At 23.5% G+C, this 20,304-nt stretch overlaps 1 long non-coding RNA gene across 1 annotated transcript in view; it reads left to right on the forward strand.

Moving 5' to 3' along the window:
* Positions 1-319: 319 nt before the first annotated feature.
* Positions 320-20,304, forward strand: part of LOC145270817 (uncharacterized) — a 65,388-nt gene continuing 45,403 nt past the window's right edge. The window contains exon 1 of the long non-coding RNA XR_013865581.1: positions 320-1,057. This is a non-coding gene — a long non-coding RNA (uncharacterized LOC145270817). The remainder of the gene's footprint in view (positions 1,058-20,304) is intronic.

Genomic DNA, 20,304 nt, shown 5'->3' on the forward strand with positions numbered 1-20,304 from the left:
TTGGCTAGGGAAGAGACTAGCAGGATGAGCCACCTATAGTAAGGACGTCCACTTTTGCTGTCTTCCAAGATAAACATTGATTCGCATTTATTATTGCATGTGAGCTTCTTCCCTGTGTCAATTAATACTGAACACTGCACTCCATCAACGTAGACATCAATCTCTGATGCAATTCTCTATCTGTATAAAAGCCAAGTACGTCCGATGGAGTACTGCTGTCACATCTGGGCAGAAGCTGCTAAGAACAGCCTATCCTGCCTTAGCAGAGTACAAAATAGGCTTCGTGGCCTAGCGAGCGAGCGGGTGATGCCCTTTTCTCTTCCCTGAGGCCTCTCTCCCACAGGAGAGACGTTGCGAGCCTGTCTTTGTTTTATCGTTACTACCATGGCAGGTGCTCATCTGAACTCCAGTCTCTGGCCCCCCCTCGCCAATCTTTCACGATAAACACCTAGCTGAAACCACTGTCAAAAATTTTCCCCACTCCTTATCTGTGCCAAGATCAAAACCTGGATTCCATGAACGAAGCTTCTTTCTTAGAGGTGCACGCCTGTGGAACTCTGTTCCGGTTGCCTGTTTTCCACCTGACTACAACCCGGATGTCTTCAAGTCCAATGTAAACAAGTTCCTGATGAACTGCCTCCTTAAGTAAGACACTTTATCAAATCTCCAACACACAATAACCCTTATCCCCGAGTGCCTTCCGGGCCTTGATAAGTGGTGACTACCTTGTAAAAAAAAAAATTGTTGTTGTGACGATTAGACGAATCCGGCAGTCACAATTCCAAATATTGCAAACACATAACAAATATTTCTTTTCTCACACTAAAAATCCATATTTAACAATCATGTAATTTTTTCTTCAAAACACTATGTAATAGCAAACAAAAAAAAACACACACACACAAAAACTTGAATACGGTAAATGGAAATAATTTAATTTTCTGCGAACTTGCTTTTTCGGTCGCCATCTTAAATTCTAACCATCACAAACTCGTTTCTTTTTAATCAACACATCTTATAATCGTTTCCTTGTTGAAAGCAGATTAACAAACAATGAGTAAGTATTACTTGAATTTAATTGTTTGTTTGTTTTTTGCTTGTTTTTTGTAATTCTTTCTTCTTTTTTTTACTACAATTATGTTTCCCTTTGGTTTTGATATAGAAATGAGTCATCATCCCATGTTTGCATGTGAACGAAGAATGATAATTTTATAAAATCATCTTCAATCGGTTATTATTATTATTATTATTATTATTATTATTATTATTATTATTATTATTATTATTATTATTATTATTATTATTTATTTATTTATTTATTTAATTTTTGTTGTTGTTTTTAAGGTTTCTATTTTATGCGAGTTTGCTTAACAAGATTTTGATATTGAAAACGTCGCAAATACGTTGATCATTTATTAACCTAAACTCTAGTGGCTCAAAGCGCATAAAAAGAAAAGTAAACGTTTTGGTAACGGAAGGAATTCATTAAAAAAAAAAAAAAAAAAAAAACTACCCCCTCCCGCCCGCACTATTTACAACATCACAAACAACGGCAACTAAATAAATAAATTTTAGTACTTATAGTGAATATTTATTTTTAATAAAATAGTTGGTACTCATGCAGAGAGTGATCCGTGCTGAAATAATAACGTTATTATTTTAAAAGCCATTCTTAACATGGGGAAGGGAGGGGCGTTTGTACATATTCTGTACTTTAACCTTACAATTGAATTAAAAAAAAAAACAACATATAAAACATTAATTAAACGTGGAAATACGATTTTAAATAGCGCGATCACTCTCTGCATTAGCACCAAATAGTTTTAAGGAAAAGAGATGACGATACTAAAATTGACAGCAAAAAAAAAAAAAAAAATAGAAAGAAAGAAAATAAAACTGACGAAAATGATGGGTCTCAGGCGCATGCGTGGTTGAGCAGACGACATTGATTTGGTAGGACAACTTAGAAAGAATTCCATTGTTGCTGTGTTGCTTCTATTGCTGATTTATTTTATTCTGTCGTCAAAGTATATTATATTATTGTGTAGTCAAAGTATATTATATTATTGTGTAGTCAAAGTATATATTATTATTGTGTCGTCAAAGTATATTATATTATTGTGTCGTCAAAGTATATTATATTATTGTTTCGTCAAAGTATATTATATAATGTGTAGTCAAAGTATATCATATTATTGTTTCGTCAAAGTATATTATATTATTGTGTAGTCAAAGTATATTATATTATTGTGTCAAAGTATATTATATTATTGTGTCGTCAAAGTATATTATATTATTGTGTAGTCAAAGTATATTATATTATTGTGTCAAAGTATATTATATTATTGTGTCGTCAAAGTATATTATATTATTGTTTCGTCAAAGTATATTATATTATTGTGTTGTCAAAGTATATTATATTATTGTGTCGTCAAAGTATATTATATTATTGTGTAGTCAAAGTATATTATATTATTGTGTGGTCCAAGTATACTATATTGTTGTCATGTCAAAGTATATTATATTATTGTGTCGTCAAAGTATATTATATTATTGTGTAGTCAAAGTATATTATATTATTGTGTAGTCAAAGTAAATTATATTATTGTGTCGTCAAAGTATATTATATTATTGTCTCGTCAAAGTATATTATATTATTGTGTAGTCAAAGTATATTGTGTCGTCAAAGTATTATTGTGTAGTCAAAGTATATTGTGTAGTCAAAGTATATTGTGTCGTCAAAGTATATTATATTATTGTGTCGTCAAAGTATATTATTGTGTCGTCAAAGTATATTATATTATTGTGTCATCAAAGTATATTATATTATTGTGTCGTCAAAGTATATTATATTATTGTGTCGTCAAAGTATATTATATTATTGTATAGTCAAAGTATATTATATTATTCTGTCGTCAAAGTATATTATATTATTGTGTAGTCAAAGTATATTATTGTGTCGTCAAAGTATATTATATTATTGTGTCATCAAAGTATATTATATTATTGTGTCGTCAAAGTATATTATATTATTGTGTCGTAAAAGTATATTATATTATTGTGTACCCAAAGTATATTATATTATTGTGTAGTCAAAGTATATTATTGTGTCGTCAAAGTATATTATATTATTGTGTCGTCAAAGTATATATTATTATTGTGTCGTCAAAGTATATTATATTATTGTGTAGTCAAAGTATATTATATTATTGTGTCGTCAAAGTATATTATATTATTGTGTAGTCAAAGTATATGATATTAATGTGTAGTCAAAGTATATCATATTATTGTTTCGTCAAAGTATATCCTATTATTGTGTCGTCAAAGTATGTTATATTATTGTTTCGTTAAAGTATATTATATTATTGTGTCGTCAAAGTATATTATATTATTGTGTCGTCAAAGTATATTATATTATTGTTTCGTCAAAGTATATTATATTATTGTGTTGTCAAAGTATATTATATTATTGTGTCGTCAAAGTATATTATATTATTGTGTAGTCAAAGTATATTATATTATTGTGTGGTCCAAGTATACTATATTGTTGTCCCGTCAAAATATATTATATTATTGTGTAGTCAAAGTATATTATATCATTTTGTAGTCAAAGTATATTATATCATTGTGTAGTCAAAGTATATTATATTATTGTCCCGTCAAAGTATATTATATTATTGTGTCGTCAATGTATATTATATTATTGTGTTGTCAAAGTATATTATATTATTGTCTCTTCAAAGTATATTATATTATTGTGTCGTCAAAGTATATTATATTATTGTGTCAAAGTATATTACATTATTGTGTCGTCAAAGTATATTATATTATTGTGTCAAAGTATATTACATTACTGTGTCGTCAAAGTATATTATATTATTGTGTCATAAAAATATATTATATTATTGTGTAGTAAAAGTATATTATATTATTGTGTAATCAAAGTATATTTTATTATTGTGTCGTCAAAGTATATTATATTATTGTGTAGTTAAAGTATATTATATTATTGTGTAGTCAAAGTAAATTATATTATTGTGTCGTCAAAGTATATTATATTATTGTCTCGTCAAAGTATATTATATTATTGTGTAGTCAAAGTATATTATATTATTGTGTCGTCAAAGTATATTATATTATTGTGTCGTCAAAGTATATTATTGTGTCGTCAAAATATATTATATTATTGTGTCATCAAAGTATATTATATTATTGTGTCGTCACAGTATATTATATTATTGTGTCGTGAAAGTATATTATATTATTGTGTCGTCAAAGTATATTATATTATTGTGTCGTCAAAGTATATTATATTATTGTGTCAAAGTATATTACATTATTGTGTCGTCAAAGTATATTATATTACTGTGTCGTAAAAATATATTATATTATTGTGTAGTCAAAATATATTATATTATTGTGTAATCAAAGTATATTATACTATTATATAGCCACAGTATATTATATTATTGTGTAGTCAAAGTATATTATTGTGTCGTCAAAGTATATTATATTATTGTGTCGTCAAAGTATATATTATTATTGTGTCGTCAAAGTATATTATATTATTGTGTCGTCAAAGTATATTATATTATTGTGTCGTCAAAGTATATTTTATTATTGTGTAGTCAAAGTATATTATATTAATGTGTAGTCAAAGTATATCATATTATTTTTTCGTCAAAGTATATCCTATTATTGTGTCGTCAAAGTATATTATATTATTGTTTCGTCAAAGTATATTATATTATTGTGTTGTCAAAGTATATTATATTATTGTGTCGTCAAAGTATATTATTGTGTAGTCAAAGTATATTATATTATTGTGTCATAAAAATATATTATATTATTGTGTAGTCAAAGTATATTATATTATTGTGTAATCAAAGTATATTATATTATTGTGTCGTCAAAGTATATTTTATTATTGTGTAGTAAAAGTATATTATATTATTGTATAGTCAAAGGATATTATATTATTGTGTCGTCAAAGTATATTATATTATTGTGTCGTCAAAGTATATTATATTATTGTGTAGTCAAAGTATATTATATTATTGTGTGGTCCAAGTATACTATATTGTTGTCCCGTCAAAGTATATTATATTATTGTGTCGTCAAAGTATATTATATTATTGTGTAGTCAAAGTATATTATATTATTGTGTAGTCAAAGTAAATTATATTATTGTGTCGTCAAAGTATATTATATTATTGTCTCGTCAAAGTATATTATATTATTGTGTAGTCAAAGTATATTATATTATTGTGTCGTCAAAGTATATTATATTATTGTGTCGTCAAAGTATATTATTGTGTCGTCAAAGTATATTATATTATTGTGTCATCAAAGTATATTATATTATTGTGTCGTTAAAGTATATTATATTATTCTGTCGTCAAAGTATATTATATTATTGTGTCGTCAAAGTATATTATATTATTGTGTCGTCAAAGTATATTATATTATTGTGTCAAAGTATATTACATTATTGTGTCGTCAAAGTATATTATTGTGTAGTCAAAGTATATTATATTATTGTGTGGTCCAAGTATACTATATTGTTGTCCCGTCAAAGTATATTATATTATTGTGTCGTCAAAGTATATTATATTATTGTGTAGTAAAATATATTGTATTATTGTGTAGTCAAAGTATATTATATTATTGTGTCGTCAAAGTATATTATATTATTGTGTCGTCAAAGTATATTATATTATTCTGTCGTCAAAGTATATTATATTATTGTGTAGTCAAAGTATATTATTGTGTCGTCAAAGTATATTATATTATTGTTTCGGCAAAGTATATTATAGTATTGTGTCGTCAAAGTATATTATATTATTGTGTCGTCAAAGTATATTATATTATTGTGTAGTCAAAGTATATTATATTAATGTGTAGTCAAAGTATATCATATTATTGTTTCGTCAAAGTATATTATATTATTGTGTCGTCAAAGTATGTTATATTATTGTTTCGTCAAAGTATATTATATTATTGTGTCGTCAAAGTATATAATATTATTGTGTCGTCAAAGTATCCTATATTATTGTTTCGTCAAAGTATATTACATTATTGTGTTGTCAAAGTATATTATATTATTGTGTTGTCAAAGTATATTATATTATTGTGTAGTCAAAGTATATTATATTATTGTGTGGTCCAAGTATACTATATTGTTGTCATGTCAAAGTATATTATATGATTGTGTCGTCAAAGTATATTATATTATTGTGTAGTCAAAGTATATTATATTATTGTGTAGTCAAAGTAAATTATATTATTGTGTCGTCAAAGTATATTATATTATTGTCTCGTCAAAGTATATTATATTATTGTGTAGTCAAAGTATATTATATTATTGTGTCGTCAAAGTATATTATATTATTGTGTAATCAAAGTATATTATATTATTGTGTCGTCAAAGTATATTATATTATTGTGTCGTCAAAGTATATTATATTATTGTTTCGTCAAAGTATATTATATTATTGTGTAGTCAAAGTATATTATATTATTGTGTCGTCAAAGTATATTATATTATTGTGTAATCAAAGTATATTATATTATTGTGTGGTCCCAGTATACTATATTTTTGTCCCGTCAAAGTATATTATATTATTGTGTAGTCAAAGTATATTATATCATTGTGTAGTCCAAGTATATTATATTATTGTCCCGTCAAAGTATATTATATTATTGTGTCGTCAATGTATATTATATTATTGTGTTGTCAAAGTATATTATATTAGTGTCTCTTCAAAGTATATTATATTATTGTGTCGTCAAAGTATATTATATTATTGTGTCAAAGTATATTACATTATTGTGTCGTCAAAGTATATTATATTATTGTGTCATAAAAATATATTATATTATTGTGTAGTCAAAGTATATTATATTATTGTGTAATCAAAGTATATTATATTATTGTGTCGTCAAAGTATATTATATTATTGTGTAGTAAAAGTATATTATATTATTGTATAGTCAAAGGATATTATATTATTGTGTCGTCAAAGTATATTATATTATTGTGTCGTCAAAGTATATTATATTATTGTGTAGTCAAAGTATATTATATTATTGTGTGGTCCAAGTATACTATATTGTTGTCCCGTCAAAGTATATTATATTATTGTGTCGTCAAAGTATATTATATTATTGTGTAGTCAAAGTATATTATATTATTGTGTAGTCAAAGTAAATTATATTATTGTGTCGTCAAAGTATATTATATTATTGTGTAGTCAAAGTATATTATATTATTGTGTCGTCAAAGTATATTATATTATTGTGTCGTCAAAGTATATTATTGTGTCGTCAAAGTATATTATATTATTGTGTCATCCAAGTATATTATATTATTGTGTCGTTAAAGTATATTATATTATTCTGTCGTCAAAGTATATTATATTATTGTGTCGTCAAAGTATATTATATTATTGTGTCGTCAAAGTATATTATATTATTGTGTCAAAGTATATTACATTATTGTGTCGTCAAAGTATATTATATTACTGTGTCGTAAAAATATATTATATTATTGTGTAGTCAAAGTATATTATATTATTGTGTAATCAAAGTATATTATATTATTGTGTCGTCAAAGTATATTATATTATTGTGTAGTAAAAGTATATTGTATTATTGTATAGTCAAAGTATATTATATTATTGTGTCGTCAAAGTATATTATATTATTGTGTCGTCAAAGTATATTATATTATTGTGTAGTCAAAGTATATTATATTATTGTGTAGTCAAAGTATATTATATTATTGTGTAATCAAAGTATATTATATTATTGTGTCGTCAAAGTATATTATATTATTGTGTAGTAAAAGTATATTGTATTATTGTATAGTCAAAGTATATTATATTATTGTGTCGTCAAAGTATATTATATTATTGTGTCGTCAAAGTATGTTATATTATTGTTTCGTCAAAGTATATTACATTATTGTGTTGTCAAAGTATATTATATTATTGTGTTGTCAAAGTATATTATATTATTGTGTAGTCAAAGTATATTATATTATTGTGTGGTCCAAGTATACTATATTGTTGTCATGTCAAAGTATATTATATTATTGTGTCGTCAAAGTATATTATATTATTGTGTAGTCAAAGTATATTATATTATTGTGTAGTCAAAGTTAATTATATTATTGTGTCGTCAAAGTATATTATATTATTGTCTCGTCAAAGTATATTATATTATTGTGTAGTCAAAGTATATTATATTATTGTGTCGTCAAAGTATATTATATTATTGTGTCGTCAAAGTATATTATATTATTGTGTCGTCAAAGTATATTATATTATTGTTTCGTCAAAGTATATTATATTATTGTGTAGTCAAAGTATATTATATTATTGTGTCGTCAAATATATTATATTATTGTGTCGTCAAAGTATATTATATTATTGTGTCGTCAAAGTATATTATATTATTGTGTCGTCAAAGTATATTATATTATTGTGTAGTCAAAGTATATTATATTATTGTGTAATCAAAGTATATTATATCATTGTGTGGTCCCAGTATACTATATTGTTGTCCCGTCAAAGTATATTATATTATTGTGTAGTCAAAGTATATTATATCATTGTGTAGTCAAAGTATATTATATTATTGTCCCGTCAAAGTATATTATATTATTGTGTCGTCAATGTATATTATATTATTGTGTCGTCAAAGTATATTATATTATTGTCTCTTCAAAGTATATTATATTATTGTGTAGTCAAAGTATATTATATTATTGTGTCAAAGTATATTACATTATTGTTTCGTCAAAGTATATTATATTATTGTGTCGTCAAAGTATATTACATTATTGTTTCGTCAAAGTATATTACATTATTGTTTCGTCAAAGTATATTATATTATTGTGTCATAAAAATATATTATATTATTGTGCAGTCAAAGTATATTGTATTATTGTGTAATCAAAGTATAATGTATTATTGTGTAGTCAAAGTATATTATATTATTGTGTCGTCAAAGTATATTATATTCTTGTTTCTTCAGAGTATATATTATTATTGTGTCGTAAAAGTATATCATATTATTGTGCCGTCAAAGTATATTATATTATTGTGTAGTAAAAGTATATTATATTATTGTGTCGTCAAAGTATTTTATATTATTGTTTCGTACAAAGTATATTATATTATTGTGTCGTCAAATTATATTAGATTATTGTGTCGTCGAAGTATATTATATTATTGTTTCGTCAAAGTATATTATATTATTGTTTCGTCAAAGTATATTATATTATTGTGTCGTCAAAGTATATTATATTATTGTGTCGTCAAAGTATATTATATTATTGTGTCGTCAAAGTATATTATATTATTCTGTCGTCAAAGTATATTATATTATTGTGTAGTCAAAGTATATTATTGTGTCGTCAAAGAATATAATATTATTGTTTCGGCAAAGTATATTATAGTATTGTGTCGTCAAAGTATATTATATTATTGTGTCGTCAAAGTATATTATATTATTGTGTAGTCAAAGTATATTATATTAATGTGTAGTCAAAGTATATCATATTATTGTTTCGTCAAAGTATATTATATTATTGTGTCGTCAAAGTATGTTATATTATTGTTTCGTCAAAGTATATTATATTATTGTGTCGTCAAAGTATATAATATTATTGTGTCGTCAAAGTATCCTATATTATTGTTTCGTCAAAGTATATTAAATTATTGTGTTGTCAAAGTATATTATATTATTGTGTTTTCAAAGTATATTATATTATTGTGTAGTCAAAGTATATTATATTATTGTGTGGTCCAAGTATACTATATTGTTGTCATGTCAAAGTATATTATATTATTGTGTCGTCAAAGTATATTATATTATTGTGTAGTCAAAGTATATTATATTATTGTGTAGTCAAAGTATATTATATTATTGTGTCAAAGTAAATTATATTATTGTGTCGTCAAAGTATATTATATTATTGTGTCAAAGTAAATTATATTATTGTGTCAAAGTATATTATATTATTGTGTAGTCAAAGTATATTATATTATTGTGTGGTCCAAGTATACTATATTGTTGTCATGTCAAAGTATATTATATTATTGTGTAGTCAAAGTAAATTATATTATTGTGTCAAAGTATATTATATTATTGTGTAGTCAAAGTATATTATATTATTGTGTGGTCCAAGTATACTATATTGTTGTCATGTCAAAGTATATTATATTATTGTGTCGTCAAAGTATATTATATTATTGTGTAGTCAAAGTATATTATATTATTGTGTCAAAGTAAATTATATTATTGTGTCGTCAAAGTATATTATATTATTGTCTCGTCAAAGTATATTATATTATTGTGTAGTCAAAGTATATTATATTATTGTGTCGTCAAAGTATATTATATTATTGTGTCGTCAAAGTATATTATATTATTGTGTCGTCAAAGTATATTATATTATTGTTTCGTCAAAGTATATTATATTATTGTGTAGTCAAAGTATATTATATTATTGTGTCGTCAAAGTATATTATATTATTGTGTAATCAAAGTATATTATATCATTGTGTGGTCCCAGTATACTATATTGTTGTCCCGTCAAAGTATATTATATTATTGTGTAGTCAAAGTATATTATATCATTGTGAAGTCAAAGTATATTATATTATTGTCCCGTCAAAGTATATTATATTATTGTGTCGTCAATGTATATTATATTATTGTGTCGTCAAAGTATATTATATTATTGTGTAGTCAAAGTAAATTATATTATTGTGTCGTCAAAGTATATTATTGTGTCGTCAAAGTATATAATATTATTGTCTCTTCAAAGTATATTATATTATTGTGTAGTCAAAGTATATTATATTATTCTGTCAAAGTATATTACATTATTGTTTCGTCAAAGTATATTATATTATTGTGTCATAAAAATATATTATATTATTGTGCAGTCAAAGTATATTGTATTATTGTGTAATCAAAGTATAATGTATTATTGTGTAGTCAAAGTATATTATATTATTGTGTCGTCAAAGTATATTATATTATTGTGTCGTCAAAGTATATTATATTATTGTGTCAAAGTATATTACATTATTGTGTCGTCAAAGTATATTATATTACTGTGTCGTAAAAATATATTATATTATTGTGTAGTCAAAGTATATTATATTATTGTGTAATCAAAGTATATTATATTATTGTGTCGTCAAAGTATATTATATTATTGTGTAGTAAAAGTATATTGTATTATTGTATAGTCAAAGTATATTATATTATTGTGTCGTCAAAGTATATTATATTATTGTGTCGTCAAAGTATATTATATTATTGTGTAGTCAAAGTATATTATATTATTGTGTAGTCAAAGTATATTATATTATTGTGTAATCAAAGTATATTATATTATTGTGTCGTCAAAGTATATTATATTATTGTGTAGTAAAAGTATATTGTATTATTGTATAGTCAAAGTATATTATATTATTGTGTCGTCAAAGTATATTATATTATTGTGTCGTCAAAGTATGTTATATTATTGTTTCGTCAAAGTATATTACATTATTGTGTTGTCAAAGTATATTATATTATTGTGTTGTCAAAGTATATTATATTATTGTGTAGTCAAAGTATATTATATTATTGTGTGGTCCAAGTATACTATATTGTTGTCATGTCAAAGTATATTATATTATTGTGTCGTCAAAGTATATTATATTATTGTGTAGTCAAAGTATATTATATTATTGTGTAGTCAAAGTAAATTATATTATTGTGTCGTCAAAGTATATTATATTATTGTCTCGTCAAAGTATATTATATTATTGTGTAGTCAAAGTATATTATATTATTGTGTCGTCAAAGTATATTATATTATTGTGTCGTCAAAGTATATTATATTATTGTGTCGTCAAAGTATATTATATTATTGTTTCGTCAAAGTATATTATATTATTGTGTAGTCAAAGTATATTATATTATTGTGTCGTCAAAGTATATTATATTATTGTGTCGTCAAAGTATATTATATTATTGTGTCGTCAAAGTATATTATATTATTGTGTCGTCAAAGTATATTATATTATTGTGTAGTCAAAGTATATTATATTATTGTGTAATCAAAGTATATTATATCATTGTGTGGTCCCAGTATACTATATTGTTGTCCCGTCAAAGTATATTATATTATTGTGTAGTCAAAGTATATTATATCATTGTGTAGTCAAAGTATATTATATTATTGTCCCGTCAAAGTATATTATATTATTGTGTCGTCAATGTATATTATATTATTGTGTCGTCAAAGTATATTATATTATTGTCTCTTCAAAGTATATTATATTATTGTGTAGTCAAAGTATATTATATTATTGTGTCAAAGTATATTACATTATTGTTTCGTCAAAGTATATTATATTATTGTGTCGTCAAAGTATATTACATTATTGTTTCGTCAAAGTATATTACATTATTGTTTCGTCAAAGTATATTATATTATTGTGTCATAAAAATATATTATATTATTGTGCAGTCAAAGTATATTGTATTATTGTGTAATCAAAGTATAATGTATTATTGTGTAGTCAAAGTATATTATATTATTGTGTCGTCAAAGTATATTATATTCTTGTTTCTTCAGAGTATATATTATTATTGTGTCGTAAAAGTATATCATATTATTGTGCCGTCAAAGTATTTTATATTATTGTTTCGTACAAAGTATATTATATTATTGTGTCGTCAAATTATATTAGATTATTGTGTCGTCGAAGTATATTATATTATTGTGTCGTCAAAGTATATTATATTATTGTTTCGTCAAAGTATATTATATTATTGTGTCGTCAAAGTATATTATATTATTGTGTCGTCAAAGTATATTATATTATTGTGTCGTCAAAGTATATTATATTATTCTGTCGTCAAAGTATATTATATTATTGTGTAGTCAAAGTATATTATTGTGTCGTCAAAGAATATAATATTATTGTTTCGGCAAAGTATATTATAGTATTGTGTCGTCAAAGTATATTATATTATTGTGTCGTCAAAGTATATTATATTATTGTGTAGTCAAAGTATATTATATTAATGTGTAGTCAAAGTATATCATATTATTGTTTCGTCAAAGTATATTATATTATTGTGTCGTCAAAGTATGTTATATTATTGTTTCGTCAAAGTATATTATATTATTGTGTCGTCAAAGTATATAATATTATTGTGTCGTCAAAGTATCCTATATTATTGTTTCGTCAAAGTATATTAAATTATTGTGTTGTCAAAGTATATTATATTATTGTGTTTTCAAAGTATATTATATTATTGTGTAGTCAAAGTATATTATATTATTGTGTGGTCCAAGTATACTATATTGTTGTCATGTCAAAGTATATTATATTATTGTGTCGTCAAAGTATATTATATTATTGTGTAGTCAAAGTATATTATATTATTGTGTAGTCAAAGTAAATTATATTATTGTGTCAAAGTAAATTATATTATTGTGTCGTCAAAGTATATTATATTATTGTGTCAAAGTAAATTATATTATTGTGTCAAAGTATATTATATTATTGTGTAGTCAAAGTATATTATATTATTGTGTGGTCCAAGTATACTATATTGTTGTCATGTCAAAGTATATTATATTATTGTGTAGTCAAAGTAAATTATATTATTGTGTCAAAGTATATTATATTATTGTGTAGTCAAAGTATATTATATTATTGTGTGGTCCAAGTATACTATATTGTTGTCATGTCAAAGTATATTATATTATTGTGTCGTCAAAGTATATTATATTATTGTGTAGTCAAAGTATATTATATTATTGTGTCAAAGTAAATTATATTATTGTGTCGTCAAAGTATATTATATTATTGTCTCGTCAAAGTATATTATATTATTGTGTAGTCAAAGTATATTATATTATTGTGTCGTCAAAGTATATTATATTATTGTGTCGTCAAAGTATATTATATTATTGTGTAGTCAAAGTATATTATATTATTGTGTCCTCAAAGTATATTATATTATTGTGTAATCAAAGTATATTATATCAGTGTGTGGTCCCAGTATACTATATTGTTGTCCCGTCAAAGTATATTATATTATTGTGTAGTCAAAGTATATTATATCATTGTGAAGTCAATGTATATTATATTATTGTCCCGTCAAAGTATATTATATTATTGTGTCGTCAATGTATATTATATTATTGTGTCGTCAAAGTATATTATATTATTGTGTAGTCAAAGTAAATTATATTATTGTGTCGTCAAAGTATATTATTGTGTCGTCAAAGTATATAATATTATTGTCTCTTCAAAGTATATTATATTATTGTGTAGTCAAAGTATATTATATTATTGTGTCAAAGTATATTACATTATTGTTTCGTCAAAGTATATTATATTATTGTGTCATAAAAATATATTATATTATTGTGCAGTCAAAGTATATTGTATTATTGTGTAATCAAAGTATAATGTATTATTGTGTAGTCAAAGTATATTATATTATTGTGTCGTCAAAGTATATTATATTCTTGTTTCTTCAGAGTATATATTATTATTGTGTCGTAAAAGTATATCATATTATTGTGCCGTCAAAGTATATTATATTATTGTGTAGTAAAAGTATATTATATTATTGTGTCGTCAAAGTATTTTATATTATTGTTTCGTACAAAGTATATTATATTATTGTGTCGTCAAATTATATTAGATTATTGTGTCGTCGAAGTATATTATATTATTGTTTCGTCAAAGTATATTATATTATTGTTTCGTCAAAGTATATTATATTATTGTGTCGTCAAAGTATATTATATTATTGTGTCGTCAAAGTATATCATATTATTGTGCCGTCAAAGTATATTATATTATTGTCTCGTCAAAGTATATTATATTATTGTTTCGTCAAAGTATAGTATATTATTGTGTAGTCAAAGTATATTATATTATTGTGTAGTCAAAGTATATTATATTATTGTGTCGTCAAAGTATATTATATTATTGTGTCGTCAAAGTATATTATATTATTGTGTCGTCAAAGTATATCATATTATTGTGCCGTCAAAGTATATTATATTATTGTCTCGTCAAAGTATATTATATTATTGTTTCGTCAAAGTATAGTATATTATTGTGTAGTCAAAGTATATTATATTATTGTGTAGTCAAAGTATATTATATTATTGTGTCGTCAAAGTATATTATATTATTGTGTCGTCAAAGTATATTACATTATTGTGTCGTCAAAGTATAATATATTATTGTGTCGTAAAAATATTTTATATTATTGTGTAGTCAAAGTATATTATATTATTGTGTAGTCAAAGTATAGTATATTATTGTGTAGTCAAAGTATATTATATTATTGTGTCGTCAACGTATATTGTATTATTGTTGCGTCAAAGTATATTATATTATTGTTTCGTCATAGTATATTATTGTATAGTCAAAGTATATTATATTATTGTATAGTCAAAGTATATTATATTATTGTGTCGTCAAAGTATATTATATTATTGTATAGTCAAAGTATATTATATTATTGTATAGTCAAAGTATATTATATTATTGTGTAGTCAAAGTATATTATATTATTGTGTCGTCAAAGTATATTATATTATTGTATAGTCAAAGTATATTATATTATTGTATAGTCAAAGTATATTATATTATTGTGTCGTCAAAGTATATTATATTATTGTGTAGTCAAAGTATATTATATTATTGTGTAGTCAAAGTAAATTATATTATTGTTTCGTCAAAGTATATTACAAAGTACAGTCAAAGGACGTAAATCTAAATTCAAGGAATTATTTTAGATACATCGATGGCAACTGGCAGAGAGAGAAAGAGAAAAAAACATGTTTCTGTTTGTTGCGACCAAGGTATTCGTCCTGGAAGGTCTGTAAATGTTAGTCAAGTGCACAAATCAAATTGTTAGAAAAGAATAACTACCGTGACTGTAGAAAGCAATGTAAAGAGGAAGGGGGTCTTAAGCCTGTGAAAAATAAGCCCTTCTATAACATAATCCAACGATCACGAAGGAGAAGGCGCTTTTGCATCTGTCTCCCCGAACAAGAGGCTATTGAAGGTAAGTAACATTTTCTTATAATTGACAACTATACTGTTGCTTCTCTCTTACGATTATACATAGGTACGTGCAAAATGAATGGCTGATCTTAAAAATGCAAAAATATTTTAAACCTTCTTTCACTTAACAATTCATCAAAATTCAGGATATCAACCAATGTTAATAAAAATGTCAGTATATATTAATGTGGTAATGATAACATTTTCAAATAAATTTTATAATGAAATACAATATTTCACTTGTGGCCATAGACATGTAAACATCAGATTAATATTTTTATATATAATATTTTTATATATAATAGTTTTATATATAATATTTTTATACATAATTTTTTTGTACGTAATATTTTTATATATAATATTTTTATATGTAATATTTTTATATATATAATATTTTTATATATATTTTTTATATATATCATTTTTTATATATAATATTTTTATATGTAAGATTTTATATATATAATATTTTTTATATATATTATTGAAAAAAAAATGAATGACAAAAACTGAGATTCTGGGCAACAAAAATATAAAAATAATAAAATGAGATAATTTCTATGAACGATTATTTTGAAGAAATTTTGAATGAGCAGTACTATAATTATTTTGAAGAAATTTTGAATGAGCAGTACTATAATTATTTTGAAGAAATTTTGAATGAGCAGTACTATAATTATTTTGAAGAAATTTTGAATGAGCAGTATTATAATTATTTTTAAGAAATGTTGACTGAGCAGTACTATAATTATGTTGAAGAAATTTTGAATGAGCAGTACTATGATTATTTTGAAGAAATTTTGAATGAGCAGTACTATAATTATTTTGAAGAAATTTTGAATGAGCAGTACTATAATTATTTTGAAGAAATTTTGAATGAGCAGTACTATAATTATTTTGAAGAAATGTTGAATGAGCAGTACTATAATTATTTTGAAGAAATTGTGAATGAGCAGTACTATAATTATTTTGAAGAAATTTTGAATGAGCAGTACTCTAATTATTTTGAAGAAATTTTGAATGAGCAGTACTATAATTATTTTGAAGAAATTTTGACTGAGCAGTACTATAAGTATTTAGAAGAAATTTTGAATGAGCAGTACTATAATTATTTTGAAGAAATTTTTAATGAGCAGTACTATAATTATTTTGAAGAAATTTTGAATGAGCAGTACTATGATTATTTTGAACAAATGTTGAATGAGCAGTACTATAAGTATTTTGAAGAAATTTTGAATGAGCAGTACTCTAATTATTTTGAAGAAATTTTGAATGAGCAGTACTATAATTGTTTTGAAGAAATTGTGAATGAGCAGTACTATAATTATTTTGAAGAAATTTTGAATGAGCAGTACTCTAATTATTTTGAAGAAATTTTGAATGAGCAGTACTATAATTGTTTTGAAGAAATTGTGAATGAGCAGTACTATAATTATTTTGAAGAAATTTTGACTGAGCAGTACTATAATTATTTTGAAGAAATTTTGAATGAACAGTACTATAATTATTTTGAAGAAATTTTCAATGAGCAGTACTATAATTATTTTGAAGAAATTTTCAATGAGCAGTACTAGACTTATTTAGAAGAAATTTTGGATGAGCAGTACTATGATTATTTTGAAGAAATTTTGAATGAGCAGTACTATGATTATTTTGAAGAAATTTTGAATGAGCAGTACTATACTTATTTTGAAGAAATTTTGAATGAGCAGTACTATAATTATTTTGAAGAAATTTTCAATGAGCATACTATAATTAATTTGAAGAAATTTTGAATGATCAGTAATATAATTGTTTTGAAGAAATTTTGAATGAGCAGTACTATAATTATTTTGAAGAAATTTTGACTGAGCAGTACTATAATTATTTTGAAGAAATTTTGAATGAGCAGTACGATCATTATTTTGAAGAAATTTTGAATGAGCAGTACTATAATTGTTTTGAAGAAATTTTTAATGAGCAGTACTATAATTATTTTGAAGAAATTTTGAATGAGCAGTACTATAATTATTTTGAAAAAATTTTGAATGAGCAGTACTATAATTATTTTGAAGAAATTTTTAATGAGCAGTACTAGTATTATTTTGAAGAAATTTTGAATGAGCAGTACTATAATTATTTTGAAGAAATTTTGAATGAGCAGTACTAGTATTATTTTGAAGAAATTTTGAATGAGCAGTACTATAATTGTGTCGTCAAAGTATATTATATTATTCTGTCGTCAAAGTATATTATATTATTGTGTAGTCAAAGTATATTATTGTGTCGTCAAAGTATATTATATTATTGTTTCGGCAAAGTATATTATAGTATTGTGTCGTCAAAGTATATTATATTATTGTGTCGTCAAAGTATATTATATTATTGTGTAGTCAAAGTATATTATATTAATGTGTAGTCAAAGTATATCATATTATTGTTTCGTCAAAGTATATTATATTATTGTGTCGTCAAAGTATGTTATGTTATTGTTTCGTCAAAGTATATTATATTATTGTGTCGTCAAAGTATATAATATTATTGTGTCGTCAAAGTATCCTATATTATTGTTTCGTCAAAGTATATTATATTATTGTGTTGTCAAAGTATATTATATTATTGTGTCGTCAAAGTATATTATATTATTGTGTAGTCAAAGTATATTATATGATTGTGTGGTCCAAGTATACTATATTGTTGTCATGTCAAAGTATATTATATTATTGTGTCGTCAAAGTATATTATATTATTGTGTAGTCAAAGTATATTATATTATTGTGTAGTCAAAGTAAATTTATTATTGTGTCGTCAAAGTATATTATATTATTGTCTCGTCAAAGTATATTATATTATTGTGTCGTCAAAGTATATTATATTATTGTGTCGTCAAAGTATATTATATTATTGTGTAATCAAAGTATATTATATTATTGTGTAGTCAAAGTATATTATATTATTGTGTAGTCAAAGTATATTATATTATTGTTTCGTCAAAGTATATTACATTATTGTGTTGTCAAAGTATATTATATTATTGTGTCGTCAAAGTATATTATATTATTGTGTAGTCAAAGTATATTATATTATTGTGTGGTCCAAGTATACTATATTGTTGTCATGTCAAAGTATATTATATTATTGTGTCGTCAAAGTATATTATATTATTGTTTCGTCAAAGTATATTATATTATTGTGTCGTCAAAGTATATTATATTATTGTGTCGTCAAAGTATATTATATTATTGTTTCGTCAAAGTATATTATATTATTGTGTCGTCAAAGTATATTATATTATTGTGTAGTCAAAGTATATTATATTATTGTGTAGTCAAAGTATATTATATTATTGTTTCGTCAAAGTATATTATATTATTGTGTCGTCAAAGTATATTATATTATTGTGTAGTCAAAGTATATTATATGATTGTGTAGTCAAAGTATATTATATTATTGTTTCGTCAAAGTATATTACATTATTGTGTTGTCAAAGTATATTATATTATTGTGTCGTCAAAGTATATTATATTATTGTGTAGTCAAAGTATATTATATTATTGTGTGGTCCAAGTATACTATATTGTTGTTTCGTCAAAGTATATTATATTATTGTGTAGTCAAAGTATATTATATTATTGTGTCGTCAAAGTATATTATATTATTGTGTAGTCAAAGTATATTATATTATTGTGTGGTCCAAGTATACTATATTGTTGTCATGTCAAAGTATATTATATTATTGTGTCGTCAAAGTATATTATATTATTGTGTAGTCAAAATATATTATATTATTGTGTAGTCAAAGTAAATTATATTATTGTGTCGTCAAAGTATATTATATTATTGTCTCGTCAAAGTATATTATATTATTGTGTAGTCAAAGTATATTATATTATTGTGTCGTCAAAGTATATTATATTATTGTGTCGTCAAAGTATATTATATTATTGTGTCGTCAAAGTATATTATATTATTGTTTCGTCAAAGTATATTATATTATTGTGTAGTCAAAGTATATTATATTATTGTGTCGTCAAAGTATATTATATTATTGTGTAGTCAAAGTATATTATATTATTGTGTCGTCAAAGTATATTATATTATTGTGTCGTCAATGTATATTATATTATTGTGTTGTCAAAGTATACTATATTGTTGTCCCGTCAAAGTATATTATATTATTGTGTAGTCAAAGTATATGATATTATTG

Source organism: Euprymna scolopes, chromosome 46, assembly GCF_053919585.1.
Source record: "Euprymna scolopes isolate OS-2025 chromosome 46, ASM5391958v1, whole genome shotgun sequence".
In the NCBI taxonomy this organism is placed as follows: Eukaryota; Metazoa; Mollusca; class Cephalopoda; order Sepiida; family Sepiolidae; genus Euprymna; species Euprymna scolopes.